Source organism: Triticum urartu, chromosome 6A, assembly GCF_056163025.1.
Source record: "Triticum urartu cultivar PI428250 chromosome 6A, HENAU_Tu73, whole genome shotgun sequence".
Lineage (NCBI taxonomy): Eukaryota > Viridiplantae > Streptophyta > Magnoliopsida > Poales > Poaceae > Triticum > Triticum urartu.
Genome location: NC_141878.1, coordinates 270234145 through 270256412, shown reverse-complemented (window position 1 = coordinate 270256412; position 22268 = coordinate 270234145).

Below are 22268 nucleotides of genomic sequence, written 5' to 3'. Positions count from 1 at the left end.
AGAAGTGAATTCATGCTTGGCAAAAAATGGTCTTGACATGAAACAATGCGATGCACCAGTATCAAGCAATACTTTTGCAGGAAAGTAGTTAACTAAAAGGTTACCCACGATCACATCTGAAGAATCCTCTGCCTGAGCTGCGTTCATCATGTTCACCTTAGCATGCTTGGGATTATGCTTGACCACTACACTCCTAGAAGATCTCACAGGAGGAGGAGGAGGAGGCGGAAGGCGCCTCTGGTTGAAGCACTTGTTCGCATAGTGACCTTTCTGCTGACACTTGTTGCAAGTCACCTCTAAGAGCGGACGATGATAAGGAGCACTTGACCTTGGAGCTTGAGTCTGAGACTTGTTCCGATAGCCTGGGTTGGGTGGGTGGGAATATCCATGGCCACCTTTGTTATTCTGTTGGTAGGGCTGATGGAACGGAGGAGGAGGAAGCCAGAACTTCTGTTGCTTAGCTGCCACTTGTGAGGAAGAAGAAGACTGAACTGCATCCCTGATTCTCTTCTTAGAAGCCTCACACTTGAGCTGAGCACCTTCTTGCTTGAGGGCCATGTTATAGAATTGATCAAACTTAGTAGGCTCAACAAGAACGAGAGCTAACTGTAGATCTTCTCGGAGGCCACCTCTAAAGTGGTATATCATGCTCTTTTCATCAGGAACATCCTGCCATGCGAAGCAAGCAAGTTTCTAAAACTGGATGTTGTATTGGTACACGGACATGCTTCCTTGATTGAGATCGCGGACTCCTCACGCTTGCTCTTAGCAACACTTGTTGGATGATGAGCTTTGAAGTCTCAGGAGAAATCATCCCAGGTAATCACATGACCTCCTATGGAATCTTTGTATTGTTGATACCAATCAGCAGCTTGGTCCTCGAGTTGAAATGATGCGAACTTGACATAGTCCTCATGCCTGACATTGCTACATTCAAAATGCTTGCTGATTTCCATGAGCCAATCATCGGCGTCTGTGGCCTCGACACGGTTGCTGAAAGACTTCGGCTGATCTACAAGGAACTGGTTGAGGGTAGCAAACTACGGCTGATTGTTGAATTGCCCTTAACCTTGATTTCCTTGGTTGCGCTCTCGCAAGAGTTGCAAAAGCATCTGGGCATTGGCGTTCGTGGCTGCCATGACAGCTTGCCATGCCTCCGGAGGCGGAGGTGGAGGTGGAGGTGGAGGATTCGCCTGACTCCCATCATTGCGTTACGGATTCAGACGCGTTGGAGGAGCCATCCTAAAGAGGGTGACATCCGTTAGAATCTTGATAGACAGATAGACAAGCTGAATCAATGGATAGAAATTGCAACATATAGTCTTCACAATAAACATTCGAACAGAGTTGGACGAATGAATTCCAAAGTTAACATCACACGTCCAATAAGGTGAGAAGCCACTTAGATAAAGGTTGATGAATGAAACAATAAGGTACGACTGGAACAAATAAGTGGTAGGGATTACCCAATCACAAACCAAATATCTGCGGGAAGAAATACTAGAGCTACTTGAATTCCCACCTATAAACTCCCAAAACTTTCTGGTTATGCAATATGGTGTTGGGGATACAGGGAGGCACAATATATATCACACAACTAACAAGCCCTACGCTCCAAATATATCCATCCGTCAACACATAAAGAAGAAACATTCGGAAATCATGTACCTCGACCTTCGAAAAGCATCCGTTATATATGAGTTATGGCAATACTCCCGAACTCCCGCCCCAGTACTAGGTGGCGTCGAGGTTATCTCACCAACAACTGCATAAAAGAGATTTTCGATATCGACGAACTCAGGTATTCCAGAACTACAATGATAAAATTGTGATGACAACACCTCGGAGCTCAACTCCCCGGGACACTGCCACAACCCATAAATGTCAAGAGGCACCAAGAACAATGTTCTCGTCACAAGAATATTGGAACGATCCCAAGATACCCGCGTGATCCTAAAAAAATTTCGTGAAATTTCAGGAGAAGAAAGACAAAACATCTACGTTATGAGGCCTCACCAAAGCGACGAAGGGATTGAGGAGTAAAAGAATCCTACTCTCCGGTATATATAATCCTAAGACTCTAAACATTTTGTTCTAGACTCAACAACGTCAGCGATTCGATCAAGCAGGGGGCTCCTAAGTCGGGGATGGCTCTGATTACGAACTTTGTAACGCCCATGATGCGTCTATAGCTACCACGTGTCGAGGCACGACTTAGAGGCATAACTGCATAATGGTTTTGTCACAAGAGGCAGAACCCAAGGAGTATCTCGAGTGGGAGCATTTAATGGATGACTACCTCAAGCTACATCAAGTTCCTCCCGAAGATCAAGTGAAGTGCGCCACAAGGAACTTCCACGACTACGCGAACACATGGTGGCTTCACACACCTTTGGAGTCCTAAGACATGAGTTGGCCCAAGACGAAGAGACCTTTGAGGCATGAGTTCGTGCTCCCAACCTACATGGAACAACTTCAACGTCAATTGGAGAACACCATCCAAGGATCCAAGTCCATCGACGAGTACTTCAAGGAGATGAAGAAAGCCTTGCGACGAGCCGGCGTGGACGACCCCATTTCTATGAAGTTCCACTTCATGATGGGATTACACAACGACATATCCAAGACAATCTTCCTCGAGAACTACAAGTCCCTCGACGACAACTACATTGTTGCTCTCAAGGCGGAACAAAAACTCATGAAGGCCAAAGCTTCTCCACCCCAAGCTCACTTCGGGACGACCAAGCTCCATGAAAAACGAGCATGAGGCTAGTACCACAAAGATGTCCAAGCCCGACGAGCTCCAAGACGATGCTCCCAAGTTCGACTTCACAGCCATCCCTCTTTGTGGCATTGATGATGCCGAGTCCTCCATGACTCTTTTTCAAGACGGTGCGGTGACGAGTACAACTACGAAGACCCTCAAGGACCAAGCATTGGAGGCGAGCGACAAGGTGGCAAGCAAGGATGATGCTTCCATCTTAGGAGGCGAGTGTGATGGTGTGCCATCTTCGGCCTTCATCCACGGCGACGACGATGATATGGTTGAGCATGGGATTTTCCTTTCGACCACGGCGACATGTGATGATTTGAGTGACTTTAGCCACCATATTGAGAGTGAGAGTGACTTCACCACTAGCCCCATATATGATGTGTTGCCCAATTCCCATGTGAGGAGAGCCACAACCCCCACCACTTCAGTGAGATGAGTGACTCCACCATACGTGAGATTGAGTGCACCTATTTTGTGGGAGTGAGTGAACCACCACATAGAGAGAGTGAGACAGTTGATAGGTCATGTGAGGTCACTTTCAACACTAATGACTTGACCTCTACCTCTATTGTGTCTTCTCATTTGGTGCTAGGTCCCATCTATGATGACGCGCCGATTCGTGATGACTTCGTCCTCCCTTTGGACAAGACGATGGCCATGGTGGAATATGATGCACCCCCCATGTAACATCCCAAATTTTCAATTTGGATTGTTATACATTAGATCATCATGCATATCATATTTTATTTTGCATTTTGGTTGATCCTATAAATTCCACGCAACACAATGACCCACGGAGAGAGTTGGGGATTTCGTTATTTTCATATTTGAGTTTTCTCAAATTTTGAGAATAGGATCATTTGATTTTATTTATTTTATCATCAATTATTTCTATTACAAAAATATGAGAGAGGGAATAAAATGACTTTCCCAAAATAAAGAAATATTGGGGATTTAATAAAAAATCAAATAAGATTTTATTTCAGAGTTTTTCGGTGTTTTATTTGAATTTAGGAAAAAAGTGCGTTTTTCAAAATTGCATTTAGGTCCCAAATAAATGTTCACCTTGTGCGCCTTGATTTTAGAAGCCCGTGAAAAATTATTTCAGAATTTTTGCAGTCCGTTTAGTATTTCTTTTTATTTTTTTTTCCGAGCGGAATAATTAAAAAAACGAACCGACTTCGGGCCGTACCCGAGCGGGACACCGCCCGGGGGCAGCCTTTAAATAGCGCCGCCCCGAGCCGCCCCAGCCCATCAGCCCCGCCTCGATCCGTGCGCGCCGCCGGAGCCGCCGCTGCCGATGATCCCGCCGCCTGAGGATCGTCGCGCCTCGATTTCCGTGCCGAAAAAAAGAGAGAGAAAAAAAATCGGCGTTCGTCGTTTTTCTTTTTCTCGGATTAAATCCGCGATTTTTCTGATCGCGATTCCTGATCCGATTTTCGTTTTAGTTTAACTTTTCGCTCGTTTATCGGAATCAGGCGATTCAAGCGCCTAGGGATTCGTCTCGAAACCCTCTATTCGTTTAATCAACTTAAACAAGATTTTCCTACTGTAAAATTTGCCCTAGATCCAGATTACTAGAACGAAGGTGTTTTCTTTCGCCGTTTGACTTTCGTTGCTTCGTTCGATTTGATTCTTTTTGCCAACCGGAGTTCTTAAGTTGAACCTTCTGGTTAGATCTCTTATTTGAGTTTTACCTGTGTATTAGATGAGTACTTATTGTATGCTTGCTTGTTTGTTTGTGATAGAGTACCCGGCGTGCGCCGCCTGTTACTTCGAATCGTTAGGTTTCGCGGATCATCAGCAAGGCAAGTAACACTTTGATCATACCTTTTCTACTACCCAGTTTTATTGCATTAGATCCATCCTCACACATTGCATGATTAGGATCTAATTAAATTGTGGGATGGGAAGTAGATGAGGTAGTACCTATTACCTGTTTATTATCAAACCTTTGGGAGTTACTTCCATGTTTGCTTATTATGCCATGCTATGCTAGTAGACGTGGATTGGGTGAGTGAAATCCATGACAAATGTGAGATTGTTAATTAATGGTTTATCTAAGGTGGCCACTTAAACACACATCTGGGTGGATTGAGGCACTTGGGTATTCCAGGACTTGCCTGTTTTCTTTTGGACTGCCACCCAGGCTCAAAGGGATCATGAGACTATTCATACTAGAAACTTCTGTGTGCAGCCACAAGCTATTATGGGCTCTAGCATAGTTGACTAAGTCGTGCGAACTCTTACAGTGGTAGACTAGCAGATGTAGGGGATGTAGGTGGTACGGTCTACCCGATCGTAAGGTGCTAGCGCTTCTGAAAGACTATGTCTCGGTCATCCGTCTTCTCAAACACCGTGTAGTGCGAGAAACCAAACGAAGGCGATCGAGTCTTGTGGGGAGAAGTGTGCAAACCTCTACAGAGTGTAATAAACTAATCATGGTTAGCCGTGTCCCCGATTATGGACATCTTGAGTATCTAGTACTTGGATTTTCATGTGAATCTCAACATGTTACTCTAAATTAATTTTGTTGGGTTATGTTTAATGATGATGCTTAATTGGGATTGAGAATGCTGTCAACCATTCTCAATGTTTAACAACCACCATGATAGTAATTAAATTTTATTCCTTTGAAGTAGGGAAAAATTGGCTTTACGCAAAAAACAGTAACCATAGAGCTTTCCACCAGCCAAATATGCATATAGTACAGCCGTTTCATTCCATTACTCTCTATGTGTTACCTTGCCAGCATGTAACAATAACATTAATGTTGCAGACTTTTCAGACGATGATTAAGGAGTCTTAGGTCATGGTTGTATACTTAGTGATGCCGTTGGAGTTGATGGACTCACTTATCTTCCAAGCCTTCCGCTGTTATTGTTATTAGATGGCCTTAAGCCATATTTATTGTAATAAGTTCTCGATTGAGACACTCGATGTAATAAGTGTGTGATTTCTACTCTGCTATAAATCCTCCGAGTACTGTGTGGTGTCAGCATTACTGATCCAGGGATGAGACCGGAGCACAGAGATCAGACTGTTTGAGGTCTGGTCGCTACACCCCAGGTTCCATCAAGATGAAGATGACCACCATTTGGTGTTTCCCACCTCACCTACACCACATGAGTGGAATGACAAAGGTAACATAGGTGAAGGTGATGCTCTAGTCCCACTAGCGGACATTCATGACATTGATTGCTTGCATGATGTTGATCTCCCTATTGACATGCTTCATGCTAGTATGATTTCCCCATGCGATGATTTACCCATTTATGATGAGTATGATGATTTCCATGTGGAGTCTTTTAGTTGTGATGCCATGTTACATAAGATTTCTTGTGACAATTCCCTAGGTCACATCATGTTTGACAATCCGCTTGACTTGTCATATGCTATGCATGAGATCAATCATATGTCATATTTGCAATATCTTCATAGTGACTATGAATATGCCATTAAAATTAACCCAGTTTACACATATGGCATATATGACAAGCCTATGGTTATTGGCATTTGTTTCTCTTGTGATGATATTGACATGCTACCTTTGCATCATTTATCTCATATGTGATGCCATGACCACCTAGCTTCAGATATGCATTGTTTTGGATATTGTCCATTTTCTCCGTATGATGTTTCAAATAGTGCACATGAGGAGACCCCCATAGTTTCCTCATACATTTTAGGAGATTTTGATCACTCCCATCCATTGCATGATCCTTATACTTGTATGATCAATTTGCATCCCCATCGTGTTATACACAATAACTATTCTTTCATGATGGATGACATGTTCTTATACCATGCATCAAATTTCTTTGAGCGATGCTTATCTTGTACTAACTCTCATGTGCACATACACATCATGATGGATGATGTGTACATTTACCACACACACAATTTCTTTGGCTTGTGTCCCTTTTGTGTAGGTACCCACGAATACTTGTCAACCTCACAATCACATGAGTTGACAAAAACGAGCTATAGAGAGCAATGATGACTTGGGAACCCATGGATTGTCTTTCACACCGCTCTCTTTGCGCAAAGACTTCGTGCATCTCTTCTACGTGACCCTCCCTTGGCTATGGGTTATTGTCCATTACATATTCTATGCCCATCTTGCCATGTTCACTTCGCATGATATGCTCATTCCTATGCCTTTGCCATGCATTTGTGACCCATGCTTTGCATTACACATGATGATTGATTCTACTACTTGTATGTGTATTTGCAAGCTTGGTGGAGATATCACTTGTTATTTCCATATTTGCTTTGTGCCCCATGCCTATGATGATACTATGATCTTGCTTTGTGTTCGTGCTTACGATATGTCATGTGCATTGTCTATGCCTATTATTTTCTCACATGACATGATTGCAATGATTTCCTCTAGTATGTTGCATCTTCGCACTACTAGCTTGCACAACTTGATTACTACGATTGCTTATGTGGCATCACCGATGATTCATACTTGCTCATTTAATGCGGTTGATGACAACCATCTACATGCTTATCACATGATTGTTATTGCTCGCCGTCATATATCTCCATATGTTGCCTCTCTCATGCTAGATGATTTTCCATGTATTGAGTGCAATTATGCCTTTAGTCTTGATAATGAGTTTGCCCCCATAGCATTCTCGCATATATTTGGAGATTTTGACATTTCTCTTGTGAAGCATGCTTGTCTTACCTCTTTGCACCATATACCTAGTGGCATGAATATTGCCGTTGTTGCATCATATTATTCATGCACTTGTGCTTCTAATGGTTATGTGCAAGAGAAGAGAACCATCATGATGGATGATGTGTTTATCTACCATGCACATACGTTCTTTCTTTTGTTGTGTGCATGTGTAGGATACTTGGACTTCGTGTCAACTTCCACTTCACATGAGTTGACCATCCGAGCTCTTGAGAGCGAACCACCTTCTACCACAATGATTCTACATTGCACTTCCTTGTACTTCGGCATTGTGAAGGACGCACAAGGACATGCCTACAAGGTGACATCTTTCTTGAGCGTGGATATGACGGATCATACTCCTTGTGTTGCTTGCACCATGAGACTTATTGTTCATCTTGGACCACTTGATTGCACACATGTTAGAGATCTTGCTTCAACTTGTCATTTTCACCGTTACATGCATCATGATATATATGCCTTCTGTGTTGCATCCAATTCTTGGATTACTTGCTCCTATCATATGTTTGGTTGCAACAATGTCATCACTTCACATATGCCATGCCCCATTGATTGCAACATGCTTGCCTTGATTGCCTCACACATGATGAACAATTGCACTTTCCATTGTGTTGAGTGCCAAACAATATTCACTACACCGCATGCACATTATGCTTGGATTGTCTTCCACTTGACCCATGTGTTTAGACACTTCATTTTATTTGGTGTTGTGAATGCTTCTTATGCCTACCATAGACCTTTCATTGAGCGCTTTGCCCATAATTACTATGACTTTGAGGTAGATGCTTATTCTCTTGTTATACATATTTGCATCACTACCTCACATTTACATGCTTGTCCCCATGATATCTTTGATTGTGCTCGATTGATATGCTTACATGCCATGTCACAATCCTTTGTCACACCATATGCTTTGCATGATGACGACACTTGTTTGGTGACTCACCTCTTGAATGCTTGGTTTTGCACTAACGCTAACCACATTTGTTTTTCCAAGTGTTTGTTGTCCTTACTCCTTTTGAAAGAATCACAAGATGGTGCGACATTGGAGAGTGCCCATTTCAAGCTTCAAGATGACAACTACTTGGTGAACGTCCACTTCTACACAGCGAAGCCATCTATTTCCCATGGTGATTTGGTTTTCGATCCGAGGTCGGATCTTTCCCAAGGGAGGGGAGATGATGCGGAGCATCCTATGGACATCACCATGTCAAGAGTCCGTTTGGCGAGTGACACGTGCGACATCTACTTCACATACCCAATCGTGAATCATCTCCTTTACACGTGCTCACCTGACCCCTTCGAGGATGGTATACTACTTGACACTCCACTCGTGTGCATGCATAGGTATTGTTGGAACACTACGGACGATGAGGAGGAGTGCAAGCACCAAGGTACAACTACACCACCCGCGAGGGAAGCCTGGAAGCGACGACGGAAGAAGAAGGAGCTGCTGATGCTACAGCGGCCGGACATCCGGCGCCTATGCAGCCGCCCAGGATCTGCACCAACAGAAGGCCAAGAGATTCAGCGGCCGGACATCCGGCGCCAGCCCGGACATCCGGCGCCTCAGCAGCACCCGGACATCCGGCGACGCCTATCCAGAGAAGAACAAATTCGGCCACCGCCAGGCCGGACATCTAGCCAGTGCCCCGGACATCCGGCCTCTCGCGAACAGCCGGACTTCCGGCCCCCAGCCCGGACATCCGGCGCCTGCCTGCGCGCAGAGTCGGGCCAAAGGCCCATGTATCCCTCTTTCCCACTTACCCTTTCGTGGCTTAGACTATATATACTACTCCCCCTCGTCCTAGTTAGGGTTAGTTTTGGTTTTGCTCATATAAAGAGACAGAGCTACGCTCATCCACATCCGATCTACTTCACGAGAGAGACCGCGGCCTCTATGAAGAAGATCCCTTTGGATTCAAGACCTCATTTTGGAGAAGAACTCAAGACCTACTCACGGAGAAGACCGGTTACCTCTTGTATCGTCCGTTGTTGACTTTGGATCTTGTATCTTCCTTTGTGTTCATGGATCTAGCACATGTGTGATCATACTTGTTGGTTTGAGTGTTCTCTTGTGTTTTCCCTCGTTTCCCTCCTCGTTTTCTTCGTGTTCATCGCGGGATCCTCTCCTTTCGTGAAAGATCGGCCATCTAGGGTTCCAACCTACATCACAAATCCAACAAAACTTCATCAAACTAAAAAATCACAAAAAAATTTGGGGCTATTTTTGGTGTGGATTTTCGAATTTGGGGAAGAACACAACAAAATTAGGCTAGAAAACAATGAGGGGAGGCTCCGAAATCGTGATCAATGTGGCTGTGATACCAAGATGATGTAGGGTAAAACCCTAGTGGCCCGATCTTTCACAAAAGGAGAGGATCCCGCGATGAACACGAGGAACATGAGGGAAACGAGGGGAAAATCACAAAGGGAACACAAGAGAACACTCAAACCAACAAGAATGATCACACATGTGCTAGATCCATGAACACAAAGGAAGATACAAGATCCAAAGTCAACAACGGACGATACAAGAGGTAACCGGTCTTCTTCGTTGAGGAGGTCTTGATGGGGCCGTCCAAGAGGGGGTCTTGATGATCTACTCCGCAAGGAGGTCTTGAATCCAAAGGGATCTTCTCCGTAGAGGCCGCGGTCTCTCTCGTGGAGTAGATCCGATATGGATGAGCGTAGCTCTATCTCTCAAATGAGTTATCACAACGCTAACCCTAACTAGGAGGAGGGGGGTAGTATATATAGTCTAAGCCACGAAGGGGTAAGTGGGAAAGGGGATCAGGCCCTGTCCATGTGCGCAGGCAGGCGCGGATGTCCGGGCTGGGGCCCGGATGTCCGGCCATTCGCATGGCGCTGGATGTTCGGGCACTCGCCGGATGTCCGGCCTGGCGGTGGCCGAGACTGTTGCTCTCTAGATAGCTACTGTTCGGATTTCCGGGGTTGGGCGCCGGATGTCGGGGCGTTGTTGAGGCGCCGGATGTCCGGGGCTGGCGCCGGATGTCTGGCCGCTGATGCTATTGGCCGGACGCTGGAGTGTGCCGGACATCCGCTCATTTTGGCTCGGGTGCGGGACCACCAGTCGTTCGGTCCGGGCCGGTCGTCCGGTCCTGACCGGTCGTCCGGTGGCTGGAGCTTCTTCCACAGCTCTTCTTCTCGTTCCTCGCGCTTGGTGTCCTCGCCTTCTTGTCCATGGGCTTCCTCTTGGTTCTCATCGCCATGGAAACGGTTGTCGTGGACGGACTTGTAGTTGGACGAAGTGGAAGTCATGGTGCAATCCAGGTATTCCAAGGTGTCACCGGAGGAGTATACATGCAAAAAGAGCATACACAAACAACACTCGGAAATAAAATGGTTAGCACACACAAAGTGTCCATCATAGAAGAATGAGTCCGTGAGGAAAGATTGTTCGTGAGAAAGCACATGAAGCTTAGCAAGATGATCTAGAATGATATGCAAAGCATTCATGGGAGCAAAAGCATTCATTGTGCACACAAATGTGTTGTGAATATGATCAATGCAACCACGGTGCAAAATGATGTCATAGAGAGACGGTTTATCAATAGCATGAATATGGCAATGGATGCTCAAGATGAGTATGAGATCATGCAATTGATGGTGGGCAATATGATCATGATGTAAGAATATGCCATCAAGGAAGATCACAACAATTTTGCTAAGGAAATGCACAAGCTCATATATCATGGATGACATGGCAATACAAGATGCAACAAGGCAATCATAATATGAGTCAATCCATGCATAAGATGCAAATTTGTCATGTGTGTGAGACGTCCATCGAGCATGACATGTGTGAGCACAATCAACAAATATGGAGGTGTTGGTGTACCAATGCTCGATGTGGTGGCATGAGTGGCGGTTCGAAGGTGCATCCAATAAGTCCGAGCGCTCCTCAATGTGAAGGTCCATAAAGCCAATCTCCCATGACGCTCCTCCGTTCGTGAGATGTATCATGTAGACAACAAGAAGGAGACAACAATGAAAGAGTGACCCATCCAATATGCATATTTGAGGATGGCTTAAAGGGAAGGAGTTCACCTTTATGAGAATGTCAAAAATGTTGGTGTCGCGCATCATGTACGCCTTCACATGACCAAGCTGTCTCGTGATGGTACCACCTTGTGAATCCTTCAAAATGGAAGAGCATGACAAACACTCGGACAAACAACTGAGGTTAGCGGTAGTGCAAAACCTATCATTCGTGTGGTAAGATACCCAACAAGTTTATGCATCATGCTCATCATAAGAAATGACAAGGGAGCATTTCATAGTATGGAGGCATATGATGCGAGAACAACCAAATAGAATAGGCGTAATCAAGCAAGCATGCATCACAAGTAAGGTGTCCAAGTCTCCACGATCAATAAGCATAGATGCAACAATTGGAGGCAAGCGACAATGAACAAAATATATCATGTGAGAGGCATGAACATATGCGCCATCAACCCAATAAAGCAAGTAATAATGGAACATGGGTGATATGACAAAGCAAGCAATCATAGCAATCAAGTGGTGTGAGCTAGTAGTGCAAAGATGCAACATACTAGTGGGAAACATAGCAAGCATGTCATGGGTGCAAATAGTGTGCATGAATAATTCACATGACATATCACAAGCATGAAAGGAGGATATGAGCAAAATAGTATCAATAGCATGAGGCACATGATAAACATGGCAATAGCAACAAGGATCTCCACCAAACATGCAAATACACATAGGAGTAGCATAATGGTGAACCATGGGTAGATGCAAGCAAGGGTCACAATTGCATGGCAAAGGCATAGAAGCAAGCATAGCATGCAAAGTTAACAAGGTAAAATGAGCATGAAGCGATAAGCGGTATATAGCCCATAGTCGTGTGAGAGCCAAGTGAGAGAGATGCACGTAGTCGTTGCGTGAAGAGAGCGGTGGAAATGATAGTTCACGGGATCCCAAGTCATCTTTTGTCTCAAGAGCTCATTTCGTCAACTCTTGGGATTGAGAGGTTGACGAGTATACGTGAGTACCTACACAAAACAAAGACAAAGGAAAAATTGTTTGTGCATGGTAGATGTACACATCATCCATCATGATGTGCACGTGCAAGTGTTGGTTAGCACAAAATATCCAATTTTCAAACAAATGAGATGTGTGATATAGAAACATGTCATCCATCAGGATAGGTTTGTTGTTATGTATAGCATAATGGAGACTCAAAGTGTGTAATGCATCACTAGAAATATGTAGAGCATTGTTATTCATGGAATGCATACGGTGCAAGCAATCATGACAAACATGCAAAGTTTGGAATGCATCAAAATCTCCTAATATGTATGAGGAATCTATGGGGGTCTCCTCATGAGAATTAATGGGAACATCACATGGAGAATATTGACAACATCCAAACCAAAGCATATTTGGTTCTATGTGATCATGGCATGGCATAGTAGATGAATTGCGCAAAAACATGTAAAGGAAGCATGGCAATATCATCACATGAAAAACAAAAGCCAATGACCATCATCTCGTCATCTATGCCATAAGTGCAAATGGGATTTATTTTAATGGGGCAAGCATAGTTACTATGTTGAGATTGAAATGGTGCAATATGGGAGATCTCACTCATAGCATATGACAAGTTCAAAGGATTATCAAACATGATGTGACCAATAGAATTTTCACATGATATCCTATGGAGCATAGCATCACAACTAGGCAACTCAACATGCTCATCATCATATTCATCATAAATTGGCAAGTCATGACATGAAGAATTCGCACTAGCATGAAACATGGGAATAGGTGTGTCAACATCATGCAAGCAATCATTTGTAAAATAGTCCACTAGTGGGACAAGAGAAGCACCATCACCTATGTTACCTTTGGAGAATCACTCATGTGTTGTAGGTGAGGTGTCGAAGACCAAGTCTTGGTCATATTCATCTTGATGGAACCATGTGGGGTGTGCATCTTCTTCCACCATGGCCATCGTTGTCTCCATTGGAGGTATGGACTCGTCGAGGATAGGCATGTCATCATGTAGGAGACCTAGCACCAAAGAGGAAAACACACTCGGAGTAGAGGTTAAGTCATTAGAAATCATAGTGGCATCACGTGACATGTCAACTACCTCACTCACTAAGTGGTGTGGCTCACTCACTCCCTCTTGGTTGTTCTCACTCATATGGTTGGTGGAATCACTGAAATGGCGCTCAATCTCACATAGGATGTGTGGCTTGCGCCCAAGTGTGGGGCTAGTGGTGGTCACACTCATCCTCTCATAGGAAATGCTCTCAATGTCATGTGTGGTGGAGTCACTCATGTCACTTATGTGGTGGTGGCTCTCCTCACATGGCAATTGGGGCATCTCGTCATATGTGGGTGTCAGAGAGATGTTGGTGCAAATGTCTCCATGCTTAATCATGTCGTAGTTGTAGCCGTGGATGAAGGCCGAAGATGGCACATCATCGCTCTCCTCTAAGACCAAAGATAATGTCTCATGTGCGGTCTCGTAGCTTGACTCGGAGTATGAGTCCAATATGGGCACCGTCTTCATGTTGTTGAAGAGGTTCATGCTCGTCGCCGTTGTCGAAGGGGGTGGTCCTTGCTCGACCTTCTTGTCGCCGTCTTGTTGTAGGAGGCCCATATGATGTGGCACCTCGTAGCTTGTCTCCATGACCGAAGGGAATGTCCCAAGCTCGGCCATCTTCCTAGAAGGGCTTCCGAAGATGGAAGTGTCGCCCTCGCTCGTAGGTGGTTGCCTTGTACTTGATGATGTTGATGTAGGCGAACTCACGGGAAGTAGGCGAAGTTGCCGTACGTCCAAAGGTGAAGATGCCTTGAGAACACTTGGCGAAGATGCCGAAGTGGTTGGTGTAGCCGTAGCTCCGTCGTGGTGGTGCTCATCTCGCGGGCTTCTCTTGTGGTCATGAAGTTTGTACTTGGCGTGAAGTAGGGCTTGTTGGGACTTGTAGTTAGGTGCATCTCGAGCGTCTTCATGTGTATGGTGTCGTTGTCGTACTTGAGCTCGATATCGTTCGTCATCGTCGTGCATGATGCTTGGAGGTGACTTGCCCTTCATGAAGATGTGGATCACGAACATGATGGTGGTCGCCATGGAGATGTGGATGTGGACGACTTGTGCTTGCATCATTTTTGCGCTCCGAAGACTTGTGACTTGAACGTCGCCGCCTTGAGTATGATGAAGGGGAAGAACGGTTGATCAACACGTTTCGAGTCTCCTCCATCCTTGCATCTTGCTCCTCCTTTTGTGCGAAAAGCGTGTTGTCGATATAGTCCCTTTTCCTTGCTTCGGAGTGACGAATGTCGATGGAGAGGTTCTCGATGCGCTCTCGCAATCTTGATTATGCGCCTTACATTTATCTTTGTAGATCGAAGATTGACGCATTGGAGATGTAGTTGTTCACGCCGTCGTTGTTGTGGAAGACCGGAGATGAAATGCCTTTCCTATCCATCACTCCAAGAGAAAAATGTGAGTGGTAGAAAGAGAAGAACAAATACCAAATGTACCTTGACCGAAATTGAAAGTGGATCAATGATCACTCCAATGTGGACAAGGAAATAGCACAATTGGTACCAATTCTTGTCGGTTTCTCACACCTACACAAATAAGGCTTATGGTGGAGCTCGGTGAGGATAGTGGCACAAAAATTTGATGCGAAATGTTAACAAGTGTTAATAATGTTGAAAGAGATTCAGAAATTCACAAGTGAAACAAGTAGACCAATAGCAATATGTGGCACACGGGAACACGCACACGGATAGATAAATGGGGTCATGAAACCAAGGAATGAGCACAAAATGTGGAATCCACGGGAAACGCTCGTGTTGCACAACTCAAGAGAGGCGCTAGCACGATTGCTCAATAAGCGGATACGACACTTGTGCAAAACCTATGAGATGCAAAATGTATGTACTTTCTATACCAAGTATGCTATGTATGTATGGCTCCCAGTGTTATGATCCAAGATGATCTTATATGCAATGTGGTATGATGCTATGGCACTTGCTTACGAGCTCTTTGTTCACTCTTTTTCTTTGCTTTAAAGCTTATTCTTTTTTGTATATGGCCACTTTGCGAAATGCACAAACCATGATAGCTATTGTGTATATGCGGGAACAAACTTGAGGCACACGAGATGATATGATAGGAAGATTATACCGCTATGGTATGGTATGTATGCAATGGGAGGTGTAAATCACTAATGTGCACAAGTACGTTGCCGGCAATACTCAAATGGCTAGTCTCGATAGGCAAGTGATGCAAAATGGGCTAGGGGTCAACAATGCAATGGCAAGGGAATATACAATGGAGGGATACCACGATACCAAGATGATGTGGAGGTTACCGTCTGTGTCGATGATGAATGGTGGTGATCTTGATGGATATACCAAGATGATGGAGACTCGTCCTTAAGTAGCCGAAACACCTTAGGAAACATAAAAACCACGAACTCAACATCTCAAATGTCAAATGGTGGTAGCGGGATGCGGTGGTGGTTGCGGAAGCTCAAAGGAATTGCGGAATGGCAATGATGGGTTGTGGAGTACATAATGTGTAAGTCGAGGTTAAGGTGGTGGACTATACATGGTGTCGGAGTTGGAAGCACGGTCCCTAAGTAGCCGAAACACCTTAGGAGACACAACTCACAACACAAACAAAATTGGGTTAAGTCGGTGGGGACGAAGTGTATGGTTGGTAAGCCTATGCGGAAGTGGTGGTGGTGGTTGATGAAGAAGCAACCGTCCCTAAGTAGGCTAGACACCTTAGGAGACTCAAATCACTCCTCAAGCAACCACTAATGCGATGGGGATCAAAATTTGTGAGGTTGCAGAAGTCGGTGGTGGTGTAGCGGAGGACGTGGTGGAAGCCCTAGGCAAAGATGCCAAAGTTACAAAAATTTGATGGAGTCAAATGGTTTTGGTGGTATTTTTGTTGGAAGGGGGATGTCAAGATCTTTTCAACAAGCTAAAGAACGCAAAAATCGGACTCCGGATGAATTAGTTATGGACAAAACAAAAATCTGCTGAAATGGGAAACTACAGGTATCGGACGTCTAGGAAGTGATGGATGTCCGGGGGCCGGACGTCCGGGCGGGCTCGGAAGTCCGTAAATTAGGCTCGGGTTAGGGGCTCCGGTCGTCCAGAAAAAGCTCGGACGTCCGGTCGGTCGATGGGCTCCGGACGTCCGTGAAAGGGCCGCTCGTCCGGGGGTCGGGGTCAACGCGAGGTGCAGGTTCCGGGGCGCGATTTTGGGCGGAAAATGGAGATTTTGGGGTCAAAATTGATGAGATTTCATGGATAGAAAGTGCGGAAAATTGGGGAAATGCTAGATCCACTCGAAACCAAGAAAATCCATGGATCAAATCCAACAAAACTTCATCAAACGAACAAATCATAAAAAAAATTGGGGCTATTTTTGGTGGGGATTTTCGAATTTGGGGAAGAACACAACAAAATTAGGCTAGAAAACAACGAGGGGAGGCTCCGAAATCATGATCAACGTGGCTCTTATACCAAGATGATGTAGGGTAGAACCATAGTAGCCTGATCTTTCACGAAAGGAGCGGATCCCACGATGAACACGAGGAACACGAGGAGGGAAACGAGGGGAAATCACAAAGGGAACACAAGAGAACACTGAAACCAACAAGAATGATCACAAATGGGCTAGATCCATGAACACAAAGGAAGATACAAGCTCCAAAGTCAACAACGAACGATACAAGAGGTAATCGGTCTTCTCCATGAGGAGGTCTTTATGGGGCCGCCCAAGAGGCGGTCTTGATGATCTTCTCCGCAAGGAGGTCTTGAATTCAAAGGGATCTTCTCTGTAGAGGCCGCGGTCTCTCTCGTGGAGTAGATCCAATGTGGATGAGCAATGATTTATCTCTAAAATGAGCTAAACCAGTGCTAACCGTAACTAGGAGGTGGTGGAGGAGTATATATAGTCTAGGGACACGAAGGGGTAAGTGAGGGGTACATGGGCTTCGGCCCGCAACACTGGACACAGCCAGGGGCCGGTCGTCCGACAGGTACCAGACATCCGGTGGATCACGATGGTCCGGTCGTTCGGTACTTGTCTGACGTCCGGCATTTTGGCTCGGTTGAGGTGGCGCCTGATTTCCGGGGACGGTAGGACGTCCGGACGCTGGAGTGTGTCGGATGTCCGGGACTTGTCGGACGTTCGCTCATTTTGGCTCGGGTGCGGGATCGCCGATCGTCCGGTCCAGGTCGGTCGTTCGGTCCCGACCGGTCGTCCGGTGGCTGGAGCTTTTTCCGCAGCTCTTCTTCTCGTTCCTCGCGCTTGGTGTCCTCGCCTTCTTGTCCATGGACTTCCTCTTGGTTCTTGATCATGCATAACACACATGTTTGAGGTAGTAGCCATGTCTCACGTATGGAAAGTGATGGTTCGAAGAGGAGCAAGTTCACCTTGTGTCCAATGGTGTATAGTTGAGGTCTCGTCTTATGTTCTCTTGGGTCTTGGAGAGTAGTCGGAGTGTACATGGGGATGAACGTGGGATGCTCTGCATCAAGAGTCGTTGTCGCGTAGAGGATTGAGGCTTGCTTGACGATCATTGCACGTGGCACGGCGAAGAGTGGTCGATGTCGGTGTACTTGAGCCGGAGAGGGTGAAGTCAGAGTGTCGACTTGAGCGGCTCTGTCTTGATGAGGACAAAGTGGAAGAAGAGCGGTTGAGCAACAAAGCACGAATCTCGTCCATTCTTGCGTCGTTCTCTTGCTTGTGATCGTCGAGCTTGTGGTCGAAGTAGTCTGTTGTACGTTGCTCGGAGAGTTGCAAGTCAGTGGCGAGGTTGGTGATGTGTTCACTCATTGCTTGTTGCTCTTGATGCAAAGCACATTGTGCACCAAAGAGGTGGCTCTTTGTGACGTAGGAGTTCATGTCGTCGTGTTTCCCGATGAAAAGTGGGTTGGTAGAAGTACTTGGCCTATCCATCATTCCAAGAGAAATATGTGAGTTGTAGAAAGAGAAGAACGTACACCAAATGTACCTTGACCAAAGTTGAAGGTGGATCAATGATCACTCCAATGTTGAACAAGGAAATAGTACAATTGGTACCAATTCTTGTTGGTTTCTCACACCTACACAAGTAAAAGCTTATGGTGGAGCTTGGTTAGGATGGTGGCACACAATTTCATGCAATTGTTAGTGAGCTTGCATAATGTTGGAAAAGATTCGCAAGTTTGTAATGCGACAAGTAGACCAAGCAATATAAGGTACACAGAAACACACACGCAAAGAGGTAAGTTGATGTGGACATCAATACCACTGTTACACCCACAGCCCCTGCTGCTATACATACTGGACCAATTACTAGAGCTCGCGCACGCCAATTAAATTATCAGGTACTTTCGTTTCTTGGTAATGATTCTAATGTTTATGAGAATATGATGCTGCCTAAATTGGATACATATATTTTGCTTAGAAATGAAGGGACTGGCATGGATAAGAGGGATGAACACTGGAGCAAGACAAAGCACGGAGATGATGGCATGCGCAAAGGGATCAAGAACGTTGTTACAAGTGATGATTTCAAGACTTTGAGGCCACCATAAGGAGTGCATGATGCCTTGGACGAAATATACAAGATGCCACTTCATAAATTTCGTCCAGAGACTATTCTAGGTGCTGCGTCACCTTATTATTGGGCCAGGCCCATGTATTTTCGAAATACTTAAGTATAGGCTGTTTTTAGAGTTCGTATGTGTGGGGAAACAAGAGTTAGGGTTTGTTTCGGAACCCTCCTCCAAGGGCCACGAAATTTCCCACTCTCTCCTCCATATATACAGCCCTTAGGGCATCATTTAGAAGTTGGGTTTTCTTTAGATTAAATGTTCTTCATAGCTGCAACTTCGCGTACTTCGTTTGTATCCAACGACCAGACCAAGGCGTCACAGAACCCCACCTTCATTAATAAAGCTTTCCTCTTTTATTTGCAATATCCAGATTGCATTCTCAATTTCTTGCTTGTTCTTCGTTTGCTCGTAGGAAATAGACCCTCGTGGTCAGGTTGATCGTGCTCCGGTGTGGTCAATAACCCTCGGAAGTTGGTTTAGCGATTGCTAAGGCGCGACGTCTTCGGACGTTCGTAGTCGCATCGTCAAAGTCGACTCCTAAAGAAAACGATATCTATCTCATCGAAACATCAGGACACCTTTGCCTCTATCAAGTGGTATAAGATTTCAAGGTTCTCGGTGAGATTTTACAGTTTTTCGTAGTTTAGGTCTGTTCTTCATACCTATAGTCCACGAAAAAGCCAAAAAAATTAGGGTTAGTTCATCATATCTGAACCAATCTGAGCCTTTGCATAGTCTTTTTAGAGTTTTGCGTTGTTGAATTTGCGGTTGCATCGTCGTGTCGAGTTGCTGGTCTTAGCGTCTAGTCCCTTAGAGTTTTGAGTTCTGTTCACAGGTTGTCACGCCGCCGCCGCACCATCGTCATCATCATTGCCATATAACACCACCCCACATCGCTGCTGCCATATACAACCGCTAATCCGAGTCCACATATACCATCGCCATATACAACCACCAATCCGAGTCCGCATATACCATCGCCATATACCACCACCAATCTGAGTCCAGATATACCATCGCCATATACAACCACCAGTCCGAGTTCCACCAGATTCATCTCCGCCACCAGTCCTAGTCCGAGTCCTGTATTTATTGCTTTGTTTTTGAGTTCCAGATCATGCCATAGTCCGAGTCGTGAAAGAGTAGGACTCCCGAACTTTCGTGCTACCTGCAGTAGAAAAATAGTTCCAATTTTTTTTAAAAAACTAAGTCTGGAAAATTCTAGCTAGGCAGTTTTAGACCATTTGTAGACTTTTTCGAAAAAATTGTTGCGGAGCAAAAAAAAGAGGAAAAAAAGTACAAAAAGGTGAAAAAAAGAGAAAAAAATTCAGAGTGTGCTCCTCCCTTGTTTACGTGCAGCGCCATGATTTTGTTAGTGTTTAGGCTCGCGTCTCTAGCATGGTCTAGCCTAGGACTAGCACAGTACCATCGTTGAGCGTTTATTCAACTTTGCATCTCTGAATTGATTATTGCTGACCCTTTTTGCTACCATATTATAAGCCTTCCCGACTCCACATACATCTAAGTCATGCGTTTGACTCCCCCTGGTAATCGCTCTATCCAAGCTTTGAGAGTTTTGACTACAACGGTTGTCGTTCACCACCTGCTGCTGGGTAAGAACTAGTAAGAATTTGAGATTTTCTTGACGGATTTGTGACACTGCACCACCGCCATTTTCTAGTAGTCTGTAGGATCATATTCTTGTGTGTTTCTATTGCTAGTAACCATGTCAGGATCCCAACCCGACGAGATTGACTGGGAGAACATGAAGAACAAAGAGTTACATGATAAGTTTCAACAAATGATGAGTGGACAGGTGGAAGATGTGCTAAAATAATTAGAAGATGCCATGGAGAAGATAGATGGCATTGAGAAGGCGTTCGAAACAAAGCTCGATAACAGGTTTAATGAATTGCTCGCGTGTCTTCCACAACCATCGGCCGCTGCAACTGTCGCACCTCTACAACAACAACAACAACAACACGTCACTTTCCAAATCAAGTGGGACGAGCACAGCGCGTTCCCATTGACCCTGGGCAAAATTTTGGTGCCCGTGTTGATGCTTCTGTAGCTCCTGCTGCTACTGCAGAGGTGGAGGACCATTACGAGGATGAGGTTGACCAAAATCAGAACTACGTGCAACCACTAGCACCACCGCCACCAGGTCGTCCTCATGCATATCATCGCAACGGTAGGGCTGCACCACCACCTGAGGTACATGACCATCTTCCTAAACTAAAATTGAGAATTCCACCATTTGAGGGTAGATATGTTCCTGATATATATCTTACTTGGAAGTTAGAAACTAAACAACGTTTTACATGTTTACAATATCCTGAGGAGAGATGTGTTCCTGCTGTTGTTTGTGCTTTCACTAGCTTCGCATGTGTTTGGTGGTCCGAACATTGTAGATTATATCCTATTCCAACTAATTGGGCTGCTTCGAAAACTGCTATGCGTACTCGTTGGGTTCCACCATATTATCAACGTGAATTACTTCAAAAATTGCAGCGTTTAAGACAAGGAAATTTTTTTTGTAGAAGAATATTATCAGGAATTACAAACTGGGATGATTAGATGTGGTATTGTTGAGGAGAATGAAGCTATGCTTGCACATTTTATGGGTGGATTAAATAGATAGATTCAGACCATTCTAGAGTATAAGGAGTATACTAATATCACTCATTCATTCCATCTTGCTTGTAAAGCTGAACGTAAAGTGCAGGATCGATAGGCATTGGCGCTGAGGGAGTCCTGGATTAGGGGGTCTCCGGACAGCCGGACTATATCCTTTGGCCGGACTATTGGACTATGAAGATACAAGATTGAAGACTTCGTCCCGTGTCCGGATGGGACTCTACTTGGCGTGGAAGGCAAGCTAGGCAATACCGATATGTATGTCCCCTCCTTTGTAACCGACCTTGTGTAACCCTAGCCCCCTTCGGTGTCTATATAAACCGGAGGGTTTTAGTCCGTAGGACAATATACAATCATACCATAGGCTAGCTTCTAGGGTTTAGCCTCTCCGATCTCGTGGTAGATCAACTCTTGTACTACTCATATTATCAAGAATAATCAAGCAGGATGTAGGGTTTTACCTCCATCAAGAGGGCCCGAACCTGGGTAAAACATCGTGTCCCGTGCCTCCTGTTACCA